Raw genomic sequence first — 14,689 nt, 5'->3', positions numbered from 1 at the left:
AGGTCAGCTAGCTGGATATCACAGAATATGAGTTCCCCCATTGGGGCTGTTAACATGGTCCAATCAGGGCAACCTAGTTGATTTAAAAGGATAAATGTCAGGGACATTGGGCTGTCTATATGCCTGACTCAGGGAGTGGCAGTACTATTGTCAAAGACTATGTATTTGTAAATAAAGGGTAATTGGTGATGGGATGTTGGCCTGTGAGGAGTTATTTCACTGTCCACTGCGATTATTATGCTTTTAATCAATGTTTAAAATTAAATCATCATAGAATCGCCACAGCGTGGAAACGGAAACAGGCCCTTCAGCCCAACAAGTCTACACGAACCCTCAGAGCGTCCCACCCGGACCCATCCCCCTACAAACCCGCCTAATCTACACATCCCTGAACACTACGGGCTATTTAGCATGGCCGATCCACCTAGCATGTGCATCTTTCGACTGTGGGAGGAAACCAAAGCACCTAGAGGAAACCCATGCAGACACAGGGAAAATGTGCAAACTCCACACAGACAGTTGCCCGAGGGTGGAATCGAGCCCAGTCTGTACGTTCATTATTAAACTTTTGTTTGTGGGAGCTTGCTGTCTTTAAATTGGCTGCTGCATTTCCTACATTAGATCAACAATAATGAAGTATTTGCTTGGTTGTAAACTGCTTGAGATCTTGAAAGTTGTTTAATTTTGAAAGTTTCTTTTTTCTTTTTCATTCTTCCCAAGAGAACATTCAGATATTTTTTGAAACAAGGTCTGTATAATGTGTGGAAGGATGAGTTGTTCAGTAAATGTGAAATTTTGGTTTCTCTTCCAGCAAGAGGAACTGGGATAAATTGGCGATGATCTTATTGAGTGGTGGGGAAGGGATGACAGATTGGATGGACAATTGCCCTCATCTCGTACTGGACCAGATAAATGGAAGATGAGCCTAGCTGTTGGGAAAGTAAAAGTGTGCTTCTTTAAGAGGTTTCAGGCAGACAGCACAGTTATCACTTGCTGAGTCTCAAGGACAGCCCACTTTGCTGCGCTGTACACGTGTCAATCCACTGTTAAAATCTGTCCCATCGGCAACAATTCACAGCACAGGATGGCAACAAGACTGCACAGCTTTAATACTCAGTAAAAATGTGAGACTGCTTGGAACTCTTTCTTTGTAATTTTATGGCACTTCCTGCTATCAAAGCATTCCCAATGACAAATGTACAGACTGTCTGCCTTTGGTGTCTCCTGGAAGCCCTGTTTGTTATGGCCTGTTAGATTTAGCAGTGATAAGAACAGCAAGCTCCACGCTCCATCATTACTTGGATCAAAATAATTAATTGCTTCTGAACTTCAACATAAAACTGACTAAAAAGCATGTAATAAAATGTGAGGCTGGATGAACACAGCAGGCCAAGCAGCATCTCAGGAGCACAAAAGCTGACGTTTCGGGCCTAGACCCTTCATCAGAGAGGGGGATGGGGGGAGGGAACTGGAATAAATAGGGAGAGAGGGGGAGGCGGACCGAAGATGGAGAGTACAAGAGAGTTGCAATGGGAGAGAGATTCCCTGAGGTTGGTCCGGAGGGAGGAGGGTAACTTCTTCAGGTTAGGCATCCCTGGAAGAGGCTTCGCAGTGAGGTTAAAATAGTATCAGAGATAATGGGAACTGCAGATGCTGGAGATTCCAAGATAATAAAATGTGAGGCTGGATGAACACAGCAGGCCAAGCAGCATCTCAGGAGCACAAAAGCTGACGTTTCGGGCCTAGACCCTTCATCAGAGAGGGGGATGGGGGGAGGGAACTGGAATAAAAACTCTCTCCCTATTTATTCCAGTTCCCTCCCCCCATCCCCCTCTCTGATGAAGGGTCTAGGCCCGAAACGTCAGCTTTTGTGCTCCTGAGATGCTGCTTGGCCTGCTGTGTTCATCCAGCCTCACATTTTATTATCTTGGAATCTCCAGCATCTGCAGTTCCCATTATCTCTGATACTATTTTAACCTCACTGCGAAGCCTCTTCCAGGGATGCCTAACCTGAAGAAGTTACCCTCCTCCCTCCGGACCAACCTCAGGGAATCTCTCTCCCATTGCAACTCTCTTGTACTCTCCATCTTCGGTCCGCCTCCCCCTCTCTCCCTATTTATTCCAGTTCCCTCCCCCCATCCCCCTCTCTGATGAAGGGTCTAGGCCCGAAACGTCAGCTTTTGTGCTCCTGAGATGCTGCTTGGCCTGCTGTGTTCATCCAGCCTCACATTTTATTATCTTGGAATCTCCAGCATCTGCAGTTCCCATTATCTCTAAAAAGCATGTAATAGAGTGTTTCTGATTCTTCCTCAACGTGTTTACATAGGTCAGTAACAAACCTTTCTCAGATTCAACAGTGAAGCTAAGGCTGGCTGCTGTCATGGCGTTTACCTGATCTATTAAACTGTCCATGAAAATGAAAGATATTGAGTGATCACAATACCAAACCAGTGCTAATGACAGCAGAGAGACAACAAAAATGACAAACAGGGAAAGAACATAGAATATAGAACGTAGAACATTACAGCGCAGTGCGGGCCCTTTGGCCCTCGATGTTGCATCGACCTGTGAAACCAGTCTGAAGCCCATCTAACCTACACTATTCCATTATCATCCAAATGCTTATCCAATGACCATTTAAATGCCTTTAAAGTTGGCGAGTCTACTAATGTTGCAGGCAGGGCATTCCATGCCCTTACTACTCTCTGAGTAAAGAACCTACCTTTGACTTCTGTCCTGTATCTATCACCCCTCAATTTAAAGCTGCATCCCCTCATGGTAGCCAGCACCATCTGAGGAAAAAGGCGCTCACTGTCCACCCTATCTAATCCTCTGATCATCTTGTATGTCTCTATTAAGTCACCGCTTAACTATCTTCTCTCTAACAAAACCAGCCTCAAGTTACCTCAGCCTTTCCTCATAAGACCTTCCCTCCATACCAGGCAACATCCTGGTAAATCTCCTCTGCACCCTTTCCAAAGCTTCCACATCCTTCCTATAATGTGGTGACCAGAACTGTACGCAATACTCCAAGTGCAGCCAAGTTTTGTACAGCTGCAACATGGCCTCATGTCTCCGAAACTCAATCCCTCTAACAATAAAACCTAACACACCGTATACCTTCTTAACAATCCTATCAACCTTGGTGGCAACTTTCAGCAATCTATGCACATGGACAGCGAGATCTCTCTGCTTGTGCACACTACCAAGAATCTTACCATTAGCCCAGTACTCTGCATTCCTGTTACTCCTTCCAAAGTGAATCACCTCACACTTTTCAGCATTAAACTCTATTTTCTATCTCTCAGCCCAGCTCTGCAGTTTATCTATGTCCCTCTGTAACCTGTAACATCCTTCCGCACTATCCACAACTCCACCAACTTTAGTGTCATCCACAAATTTACTAACCCATCCTTCTACGCCCTCATCTGGGTCATTTATAAACTTGACAAACAGCAGTGGTCCCAAAGCAGATCCTTGCAGTACATTACTAGTAACTGAACTCTAGGATGAACATTTCCCATCAGCCACCACCTTCTGTCTTCTTACAGCTAGCCAATTTCTGATCCAAATCGCTAAATCACTCTCAATTCCATGCTTCTGTATTTTCTGCAATAGCCTACCATGGGGAACCTTATCAAACGCTTTACTGAAATTCATACACACCACATCAACTGCTTTACCCTCATCCACCTGTTTGGTCACCTTCTCAAAGAACTCGATAAGGCTTGTGAGGCACGACCTTCCCTTCATAAAACCGTGCTGACTATCCCTAATCAAATTATTCCTTTCTAGATTATTATAAATACTATCTCTTGTAATCCTTTCCAACACTTTACCCACAACCGAAGTAAGGCTCACTGGTCTGTAATTACCAGGGTTGTCTCTACTCCCTTTCTTGAACATGGGGACAATGTTTGCTATCCTCCAGTCTTCTGGCACTATTCTTGTAGACAATGACAGCATAAAGATCAAAATCAAAGACTCTGCACTCTTCTCCCTAGCTTCCCAGAGGATCCTAGGATAAATCCCATCCAGCCCAGGGGACTTACCTATTTTCACAATTTCCAGAATTGCTAACACCTGTATCTCAGTATTCTCCTCGACAACATTGTCTTTTTTCTGTGTGAATACTGATGAAAAATATTCATTTAGCGCCTCTCCTATTTCTCCAGACTCCACACACAACTTCCCACTACTGTCCTTGACTGGCCCTAATTTTACTCTAGTCATTCTTTTATTCCGGGCATACTGACAGAAAGCTTTTGGGTTTTTCTTGATCCTACCTCCCAAAGACTTCTCATGTCCCCTCCTGGCTCTTAGCTCTCTCTTTAGGTCCTTCCTGGCTAACTTGTAACTCTCAAGTGCCCTAACTGAGCCATCACGCCTCATCTTTACATAAGCCTCCTTCTTCCTCTTGACAAGAGATTCAACTTCTTTAGTAAACCACGGTTCCCTCGCTCGACCACTTCCTCCCTGCCTGACAGGTACATAACTATCAAGGACACACAGTAGCTGATCCTTGAACAAGCTCCACATTTCAATTATGCCCAGCCCCTGCAGTTCCCTTCTCCATCCAATGCATCCTAAATCTTACCTAATCATCTCATAATTGCCTTTCCTCCAGCAACAACTCTTGCCCTGCGTTATATACCTATCCCTTTCCATCACTAAAGTAAATGTAACGAAATTGTGGTCACTATCACCCAGGACCTGTGGGACAATCTAGCTGACCAATATGTAAGGGTGAGGGCGCATTCTGGGACATCACCAACCCATCCGGAGCACCTCATGGGAAAAGTTAAGAAATAAGGGATAACCCAAACCAATTAAAGAAAAAAAGATCTGGGAAAGCCTTCTCAGTCCAACCCTTTCCACAACAAAGGTTTATCAAAACCAGTTCAAGACATAACTTAAGAGATAATGGGAACTGCAGATGCTGGAGAATTCCAAGATAATAAAATGTGAGGCTGGATGAACACAGCAGGCCAAGCAGCATCTCAGGAGCACAAAAGCTGACGTTTCGGGCCTAGACCCTTCATCAGAGACGTCAGCTTTTGTGCTCCTGAGATGCTGCTTGGCCTGCTGTGTTCATCCAGCCTCACATTTTATTATCAAGACATAACTTAACCCTGACTTATATGAGTAGATACAGTGAATGTTGGAGGAACTCAGCAATTCTGGTCACATCCGTGGAGAGAAACAGAGTTAACATTTTAAGTAGGTTTGACCCTTTTTCAGGACCTTTCCGTAGTCAGTACAGAAACTCTATCCCCACTAAGCTACCCTAATCCATCCTCTTCAGTTCAAACAGGAGAAACAATCAAAGGTTGATTTACGACTTTTAAAGTACTGTGCACAATTCTGGTCACTCTGCTGTCGGGAAGGTATTATTAAACTGGAGAGGCTGCAGCAAAGATTTACCGGGATGTTACAAAGACTGGAGCCTCTGTATAAGGGAAGACTGGATATGCTGGGACTTTTTTTTACTGGAGCGTAGGAGGTTGAGTTGTGACCTTATAGATGTTTATATAATCATGAGGGTCATAGATAAGGTGAATAGCAAAAGTCTTTTCCTGAGTGTGGGGAATTCAAAACTGAAGGGTATAATTTTAAGGTGAAAGGGAAAAGAATTTAACAGGGGCCTGAAAGGGTGATTTATATGTGGAATGAATTGCCAGAGGAAGTGGTAGATAAAGATATTCAGATAGTTACATGAATAAGAACTGTTTAGAGGGATAGGGCCAGTTTGGGACTAGTTTTATTTGGGAGACTTAGTTAGCATGGATGGGTTGGAGTGAATGGTTCTGTTTCCTAGCTGTGTGATTCTTTGACTCTAACTCTCAAACTACGGTCATAGCTTTAGATGTACACCAAGCTAGAAAGCCTCCCAAAAAAGTGAGAAGGTCCTCAAAATGTTACATCCCACCCCTGAATACAGCTTTTCCCATTGTGGCAGAGGTTGGAATAAAGTCAGTTTGGGATTCACACATATATATGGGGCTTAAGGAGGTAGACTATGAATTCCAATATTGGTTGCATTAAATGAAATGTTTGTTTTTATAAGGATTTCAGAGTCATAGAGTCAACTAATCCATGCTGACCATGTTCATAAACTAAACTAGTCCCACCTGCCTGCATTTGACTCATATTCCTCCAGACCTTTCCTTTTCATGCACTTATCCAAATGTTCTTTCAACATTATAACTGTATCTGCATCAAACACTTCACCTGACAGTTCATTCTACACACGAACCACTTTCCATTGCGCGGCATGTCCTTTATAAATTCTTCTCCTCTCACCTTAAAAATATGCCCCTGGTTTTGAAATTCCCCAACTCAGGGAAAAGACCTTTGCTATTCACCTTACCTGTGCCCTCATGATTTTATAAACCCTGTAAGGTCATCCTTCAACCTCCTATGGTCCAGTACAAATTTCCCAGTCTATCCAGCCTCTCCCTTACACTCAAACCCTCCATTCATAGATTAAGTGATTTAAATGTCATAAATGTGTTATTATGAATGAGAGGGATTTTTCTAAGCATAGTAAAGACTTTAATATGTTTACTTCAATTAATAGAATGTTGTTTTGCACATCTCTATTTGACTCCTGACGTTGGCCCATTGTGAGTGATATATTAGGTAAAAAGTCAAGACATGGTTGGTCAATGCCAAAAGTTGGCAATAAGTTGGTGTAGGGCATATAAGGGCCAAGAAAGTGGATATAGGGCATTAGATGGCATTAGTTGTCATAGATGGGGGATGGGGTTTGAGAAGATTGAAGGATGAGGGCAGAAGGGATCTTGTCTGTTGACAGAAGTCTCACAGTGCAGAATGAGGCCATTTGGTCCACTATGCTTGCACTGGCTTGTTAAATGAGCTGGATTGCCCAAGCAAGTGTTTTTGCCCATTCCTCCGATGCACTGCACACCCATTACAAATCCTGTCCTAAGTTCCAATCCAACCCAACCCTCATCACCAAGAAGAGGACAGTTCGGCAGCCTTTCCTCACGGTCCAATTCACAAAACCGAGGATTCTCCGTGCAATGGCCCAGAAACAAAAATCAGCATTGTATTGTCTTTTGGTAAGTGCTTGCAACTGTTTGTCCCAAAGGTGTTCTGCATAACATTATCAAATTACGAGCCAAACTTCCTTTTCTCAATTTTTATTTACATATTACAAATTCATTTAACATGCTGCAAAATCTCAGAATATTTTTATCGCCTATTCAGTAAAATATTTGGATTTTTAATTGTCTAATTGAATACTTACATCTGCTTTCAGTCCATTCATTGAGTAGCCAGCCACAGGGGTTGAACATTGTTGCATCTAAAAACGAGCCTGGGATCACATCACGTATCCCATTTGTCTGAGGAGACAGATTATTTTAGGAAAGTGTAAGGAACAGTAAGCATCAATTGTACATTTCAAATCATTTGCAGTCAGCCTTTATGAAATGTTTGTTTCAAGGCAGAAGTTTTGGAATTCTGAGCATTTCTAAATGTTTAAAGATCCAAATGACAAAGAATGATTACAGTTTTCAATTTGTTTCTGCCTTCATTCTGCAAAATAAGCTACAGTTCATTTGATTTGAAGCATGAAATTGATGATTAAGAAATTGCACATTTGCTAAGTATGCTGTGCTTAAATGCTTTGAAATTACGCCTTTAAATTCTCAGTCATGATATTTCGTTTGCAATTGTGTTCTCCAAAAAAGGCAGAGCAATTAAATTACAACATTCCATTGTCTTGGATTCCCTGCATCACAAGTACAGAGAGTTCTTTTTTGCCCCTTGGCAAGGATTTGTTGATTTCTCAGCAAGTGAACTGAGATGAATATTCCATCTTAATTCACCATTTAGTGAACTGAGTTGGGATCACTGCTCACTACATGTTAGAACCCAAGATAACCCAATGTCCTTCACTGTCAGAACTAGAATTTTTTTAAACATCCCAGCTTCATTGTTGAGACAAGTTGTCAAGAATAGATAACTTTGTAATTGTTTATCCTGGAATTTGACAGAACAGTGCAGTTAAAAATATTAATTTTTTATTTTGTTACATTGATCCTTTCAAACCACTAAGTGTTGCACTCAGTGACCCTAGAGAGCTGTGAATGCTCAGTCACTAATTCTTTCTCCTCTCATATATTAGAGTTGATCTTTCTCTGTGCCTTCTCTGTAGCTTTAATGCTATATTCTGCTTTCTGTTCTGTTACCTTGATGTATTATGTGATGTACAATTTGTCTGGTACTAGCAAACAAAACAACATTTTTCACTGTATCTTAGTACATGTGACAATAATAAATCAACCAAAGCGTATTCTGGATCAGGATCCAAAGATTTTTGGCCTGAGGGTATTAAGGAATATGGAAGAATAAGGAATGATGCAGGAAGGTAAAAGTGAGGTAGAAGAGCAGTCAGGATCTTTTCAAATGGTGGAGCAAACTGAATTATTCCAGCACTTATTTCTTATCCATGAGGCCACTGGGTACACCTTCACTTTAAAAGCATGCTCTAGATATATCTATGTAAAAATACACAAAAGCATGAAATCCTAAATCAGACTGAAACAACAAGTTACCATTAAAATAAAATCCTGTTTAACTTCTTTTCATGAATCATTAATAGCAGATTTCCATCATCGGCTGTATTTAGTTTTTGTAAAATTAATTTGAATTTTCCATTTATATGTCCATTTCTGAGTGTCTGAATGATTGAGAGAGGGAGATTGTGTGTGTTTGTGTGTGTGTGTGTGTGTGTGTGTGTGTGTGTGTGTGTGTGTCTGTGGTGTGAGAAAGAGAGAGAGAAAGTGTGAAAGCTTGCATATGTGAGACTGAGTGTGCGTATGTGTGTCAGTGATTTGGTGAGTGAGTGAGTTAGAGTTATAGGGTAAGTGGGTCAGTAAGGGTGGACAATTGAGTCAGTGGGTGAGCAAGTGTGAATAACTGAGTGTGTGTGAGTAAGTGGTTGAGTGAGTGTGTAACTGAGTGATCATGTAAGTGAGTGCCTGTGTAAGTGAGCGAATGATTGTGTAAGTGAGTGTGTAAGTCAGTGAGTGAGTGTGTAGTAGTAAAACTTTTACTGTTGGGTTACAACTTCCATACTACACCATGTTATCACACGTTTGTTGGTTAACATGTAAGGGAAATATAATAAAAAATATATGACTATTTGCATCAGGGAAAATTAAGTTTTAAATGCCCAATTTTACTTTGCTCTTTCTCCATGTAGTTTTACTCAGGCTTCAGAGTACTATGCTAATGTTGGTTACCCTACTGTCTGTCTTAATGGAAAGATTCAGAAAAGAAGGTTCACAAATTAATTTTCTATAAAGTTTTGCTTTTTTGTATTTTTCACGAACATCATTAATGTTATCACTAATGGTGTTAGATTCATCATTTTGTCCAGAAACTATCAAGTTGATTGTGTTATAGGCCAAGCACTGCAGATACTGGAAATCTAAGATAAAAATTGAAAGTGCTGGAGAAACACAGCAGGTCAGGCAGCAGCTGTGATGGGAAAAGAATAGTTCTGAAGTGATATCATACCAGACTCAAAATGTTAACTTTGTTTCTCTCTCCACAGCTGCTGCCTGACCTGCTGAGTTTCTCCAGCACTCTTGGTTAAGTTGAGGTAGCATAACCAGGGATGGACCAGCCTGAAAATAGTTGATCAAATGGACTGAGTCTCATAGCAGCAATATTGACCATCAGGTCATTTCTGTGACTTCCTGTAAGCCAAAGGCAGGTTCTGCAGCTGGACTGTGCAAAGTATCTGCAATCTGTCAGGAATAAAGCAAGAACATTTTGTCTGTCTGACTAGAAAAATGATTCTCTTCTGGCTCTGGCTATTCATTTGTTTCTGTCGCTGTTTTGGAGTAACTCCCAAAAACAGCCAAACAGCCTATTTCAAAAAGTATTCAGTTAGTTACACTGTTGGCTTCTGATCAAAGCTGAGAGGTTGTGAGTGCAAAGCTACAGTCATTGCCTTCAAAGTAACATTGGAGAGAGTGCACGGTAGATTTACCAAAATGTTACCTGGACTCCAGTGGATAAATTAAGAGAAGAGTTTCTCTATTAATTAGGGACTTTTTTTCTGGAATTTATCAGGTTAATCAGTGATTTATTTATAATTTTGAAAATATTGAGAGGAATCTATAAGGTTGATAGAGAGAAACTATTTCTACTGGTTGGCAAGACTAGAACTAGATAGCATGGTCTAAAAATTACAGCCAGACTTCTTAGGAGTTACGTTAGGAAACGCTCCCATGCTCAATGAATAGTAGAAGTTTTGGACTCTCTCTTGTAAATGCCAGTTGATGCTACAGGAACTTCAAAATCTTAAATCAGAGATGAGCAGATGCTTGTTAACAGTGATAGTAAGGCAAATTAAGTCAGGAGCGTGATGGAATGCTCCCCCCTTGCCTGGATAAGTGCAGCCCCAACAACACTCAGGAAGTCTGACACCATCCAGGACAAAGCAGCCGCTTGATTGGCACTACATTCACAAGCATCCGTTCCCTCCACCACCTGCACTCAGTAGCAACAGTGTGTATGTTCTACAAGGTGCACTGCAGACAGCACCTTCCAAACCCATGGCCACTTCTATTTAGAAGGTCAAGAGCAGCAGTCATATGGGAACACGACCACTTTCAAGTTTCCCCTCAAACCACTCACCACTCTGACTTGGAAATATATCACTCTTCCTTCCCTGGCATTGTTTAAAAATCCTGGAATTCCCCCCCTGATGGCATTGTGGGTCAACCCACAGCAGGTGTTCACTGCAAGTCCTGTTTCTATCTTTAAGTTCCAAATTGAAGCTAAATTGCCAACTGACTATTTATATGTTGGTGTGAAATATATTTTATTAAACTAGCAAGGTGTTCTGGAAAAGCACTATCTGAGATATTAACTGAACACAGCAGGAAGCAGTTCAAAGAGAAAGCTAACCATCACCTTCTCAAGGGAAACTGTGGGTGGGCAATAAATGCTGGCCAGCCAGTGCCGGCCATATTACACAAATGAATAAATAAAAAGAAATGTAGATATATGGTGTTGAGTCACTGATCATTGAATGTAAGAGGCTTGAGGGGCTGAATGGCCAGTTCCTGTGATTCCTGTGTGTGAAACTGAGAGCCATGGAACAATATGTGCTGATTTGATATCTGTGATCTCATTTCCTCCTTAAATTCCAAATAAGAGTATTTACAAACTTAAGTAGAAATTCCCAAAAGGCTGTCGATGCTAGGGTAGATTTGGGAATATTCAAGATTGAAATTCTTGATTTCTGTTTGGTAAAGTATCAAAGGAGATGAAGAAATGCTGGGTCAACGTCGCTGAGGTACAGACCAATTATAATCCAGTTAAATGGTCAAATAGACTTGATGGACTGAATGGCCTCCTGCTTTCCCTTTATTCTTTGATCAAATTCAGTCTTTAGCTCAAATATTTCAGGTTGCATATTTTTGAAAATTGGTAATAGAACATTAACTGTATAAAATATTGATTCAGTTGTCCATTGAACTTCTAAGTAAAAGCTGTTAATGCAATGTTTTATTTTAGGAAACAAGCCCTGGCAGATAAATAAAAGTAGGTACCGCCCCAATATTTCCACTTGCAATTTGAAGACAAATCCCTGTTTCCAAAAGATTTGTTTATCCTGCTGATGTGGAGGATTAATTGTGCAAAATCCCATGCTTCTGTCAGCTAATTAAAATTACATTTTGAATTAACCTGAAAATTATTTTTATTTTCATGGGCAAAAACAGATAATACCATCCCTTCACACTTCTGGTTAGGATGCATCTCAGGCAACCAGCTTGTAACTGATGTCCATTTCAAGCCCACCAACTCCCACAGCTACCTAGAATACACCTCCTCCCACCCAACATCCTGCAAAAGTTCCATTCCCTATTCCCAATTCCTCCGCCTCCGCCGCATCTGCTCCCACGATAAGACATTCCACTCCCGCACATCCCAGATGTCCCAGTTCTTCAAGGACCGCAACTTTCCCCCCACAGTGTTCGAGAACGCCCTTGACCGCGTCTCCCGCATTTCCCGCAACACATCCCTCACACCCCGCTCCCCCCCACAACCGCCCAAAGAGGATCCCCCTCGTTCTCACACACCACCCTACCAACCTCCGGATACAACGCATCATCCTCCGACACTTCCGCCATTTACAATCCGACCCCACCACCCAAGACATTTTTCCATCCCCACCCCTGTCTGCTTTCCGGAGAGACCACTCTCTCCGTGACTCCCTTGTTCGCTCCACACTGCCCTCCAACCCCACCACACCCGGCACCTTCCCCTGCAACCGCAGGAAATGCTACACTTGTCCCCACACCTCCTCCCTCACCCCTATCCCAGGCCCTAAGATGACATTCCACATTAAGCAGAGGTTCACCTGCACATCTGCCAATGTGGTATACTGCATCCACTGTACCCGGTGCGACTTCTTCTACATTGGGGAAACCAAGCGGAGGCTTGGAGACCGCTTTGCAGAACACCTCCGCTCAGTTCGCAACAAACAACTGCACCTCCCAGTCGCAAACCATTTCCACTCCCCCTCCCATTCTCTAGATGACATGTCCGTCATGGGCCTCCTGCAGTGCCACAATGATGCCACCCGAAGGTTGCAGGAATAGCAAGTCATATTCCGCCTGGGAACCCTGCAGCCTAATGGTATCAATGTGGACTTCACCAGTTTCAAAATCTCCCCTTCCCCTACTGCATCCCTAAACCAGCCCAGTTCGTCCCCTCCCCCCACTGCACCACACAACCAGCCCAGCCCTCCCCCCCCCCCCACCCACTGCATCCCAAAACCAGTCCAACCTGTCTCTGCCTCCCTAACCGGTTCTTCCTCTCACCCATCCCTTCCTCCCACCCCAAGCCGCACCTCCATCTACCTACTAACCTCATCCCACCTCCTTGACCTGTCTGTCTTCCCTGGACTGACCTATCCCCTCCCTACCTCCCCACCTATACTCTCTCCACCTATCTTCTTTTCTCTCCATCTTCGGTCCGCCTCCCCCTCTCTCCCTATTTATTCCAGTTCCCTCTCCCCATCCCCCTCTCTGATGAAGGGTCTAGGCCCGAAACGTCAGCTTTTGTGCTCCTGAGATGCTGCTGGGCCTGCTGTGTTCATCCAGCCTCACATTTTATTATCTTGGTTAGGATGCATAATGTTTTCTGGAAGATTTTATGAATAATTTTTGCAGATGGTGTTCACTAAAAGTCCTGTTTCTCTCTTTAAGTTCCAAATGGAAGCAAAATTGCCAACTGAATAGTTATATTTAGAAGTGAAATATGTTTTATTAAACTAGCAAGGTGTTCTGGAAAAGCACTATCTGAGATATTAACTGAATTCTATTCATTGTTGTGGTTGCTGTATTCATTTATCACCTTGTAGCTTTCTACACAAATTAATCATGAAACAGTTAAAATGACACAAAAGACCCAGAACGTCTTATCCCTGTGCTGTTATCATTTCCAGCAACAAAACCCTCCAAGATCTCTGTGTTCCCAACCTTTGACCATCATCACTTTTACCTGTTCCACCATTGGCAGTCATGCCTTCAACTACTTCTGGAATTCCCTCTCTGACATCTTTGGCTGAGCTTTTGGTCATCTGCCCTGTCATATCTGAAGGTGGCTTTGCGTTATATTGTGTTTAAAAGTGCTTCAGTGAAATGCCTTGGGGTTTTTTTTTACTTTAACGATGTGAAACTAATACAGATTGTTGGTATGGGAGGGTGTTCCTGAAAGACCCTGAGGAGTGTATTTAGTCAAGTTTCATCTTTCACCCCTCAACCATCTTGCTGATTCCAAAATTCCCTTCTGCACAGTTTGGCTGCACACTTATGCTTTTAATTTCATCGACTCCACTTCCATCGAACCTCAGGGCCATTCCCTTGCCTCGCAAAACAACACCCCATCTGCATACCCTAAACAACCCAATGCACACTGCCCATCACATTGCTGTCTATTCTCACTTTCAATTTTCTTCAGGTATGGGATTGAATGGCAGTGCAAAGATAAACTCGACAGAATTCCATTAATACTGACAGAAATTCCCAGCCAGTTACTGTAATAACTTGTCTCACAACCAGAAGGAACTCTGTTTGATTCTGCCACCCTGTTTAAAATTAGAGTTGGAATCAGTGCAGCAGGGAAAAGGCTGAATCTGTGCTGAATGTACGATTGACTGCCTTAGTAACCAGCATTAAACCGTCCTCACAGTTAGAGGCAGGGGACAAAATGCCATCACTTTTAAACTCACACCTGTTTAAAACTGAAGTGCCAGTGAAGCAAGAAACTGTCTAGGAATGACTGAAAATTGAAAGGAAAATATCCCTTATGCCAGTTCATAATTTCTAGCTTGCCTGTGCTACACGAAAATATTTGCTTGAGATGTAAATGGATAAATAAAATTACAGGGACTTAGCGGAGGATCAGAGTTTAGGATTCAATCTGACTAACAGTGATATAATCTCCTGGTTTAACATTTCACAAACACTGATTATCATTTTACTCAAAGCAATGTGCAGAACAGGCCTGTATTGATTTAATGAAAAAGTGATGGAATTTAGTATACATTTTTTATTTTCATTGCACTCCTATCAGCTTGATGGAAAACAATTGTCTGATATTTCTGCACCTCAGGACAGAACTAATGCCCTTA

General features: G+C 42.2%; 1 pseudogene; it reads right to left on the bottom strand.

The window, feature by feature from the left end:
• LOC125465005 (S-adenosylmethionine decarboxylase proenzyme-like) overlaps positions 1-14,689 on the bottom strand; it is a 75,320-nt pseudogene that overhangs the window by 17,067 nt on the left and 43,564 nt on the right.

The sequence above is a fragment of the Stegostoma tigrinum genome, chromosome 24, assembly GCF_030684315.1.
Source record: "Stegostoma tigrinum isolate sSteTig4 chromosome 24, sSteTig4.hap1, whole genome shotgun sequence".
Taxonomy (NCBI): Eukaryota; Metazoa; Chordata; class Chondrichthyes; order Orectolobiformes; family Stegostomatidae; genus Stegostoma; species Stegostoma tigrinum.
Note: the sequence above shows the minus strand (reverse complement) of the source record. Positions and strands in the feature narration are given on the sequence as shown.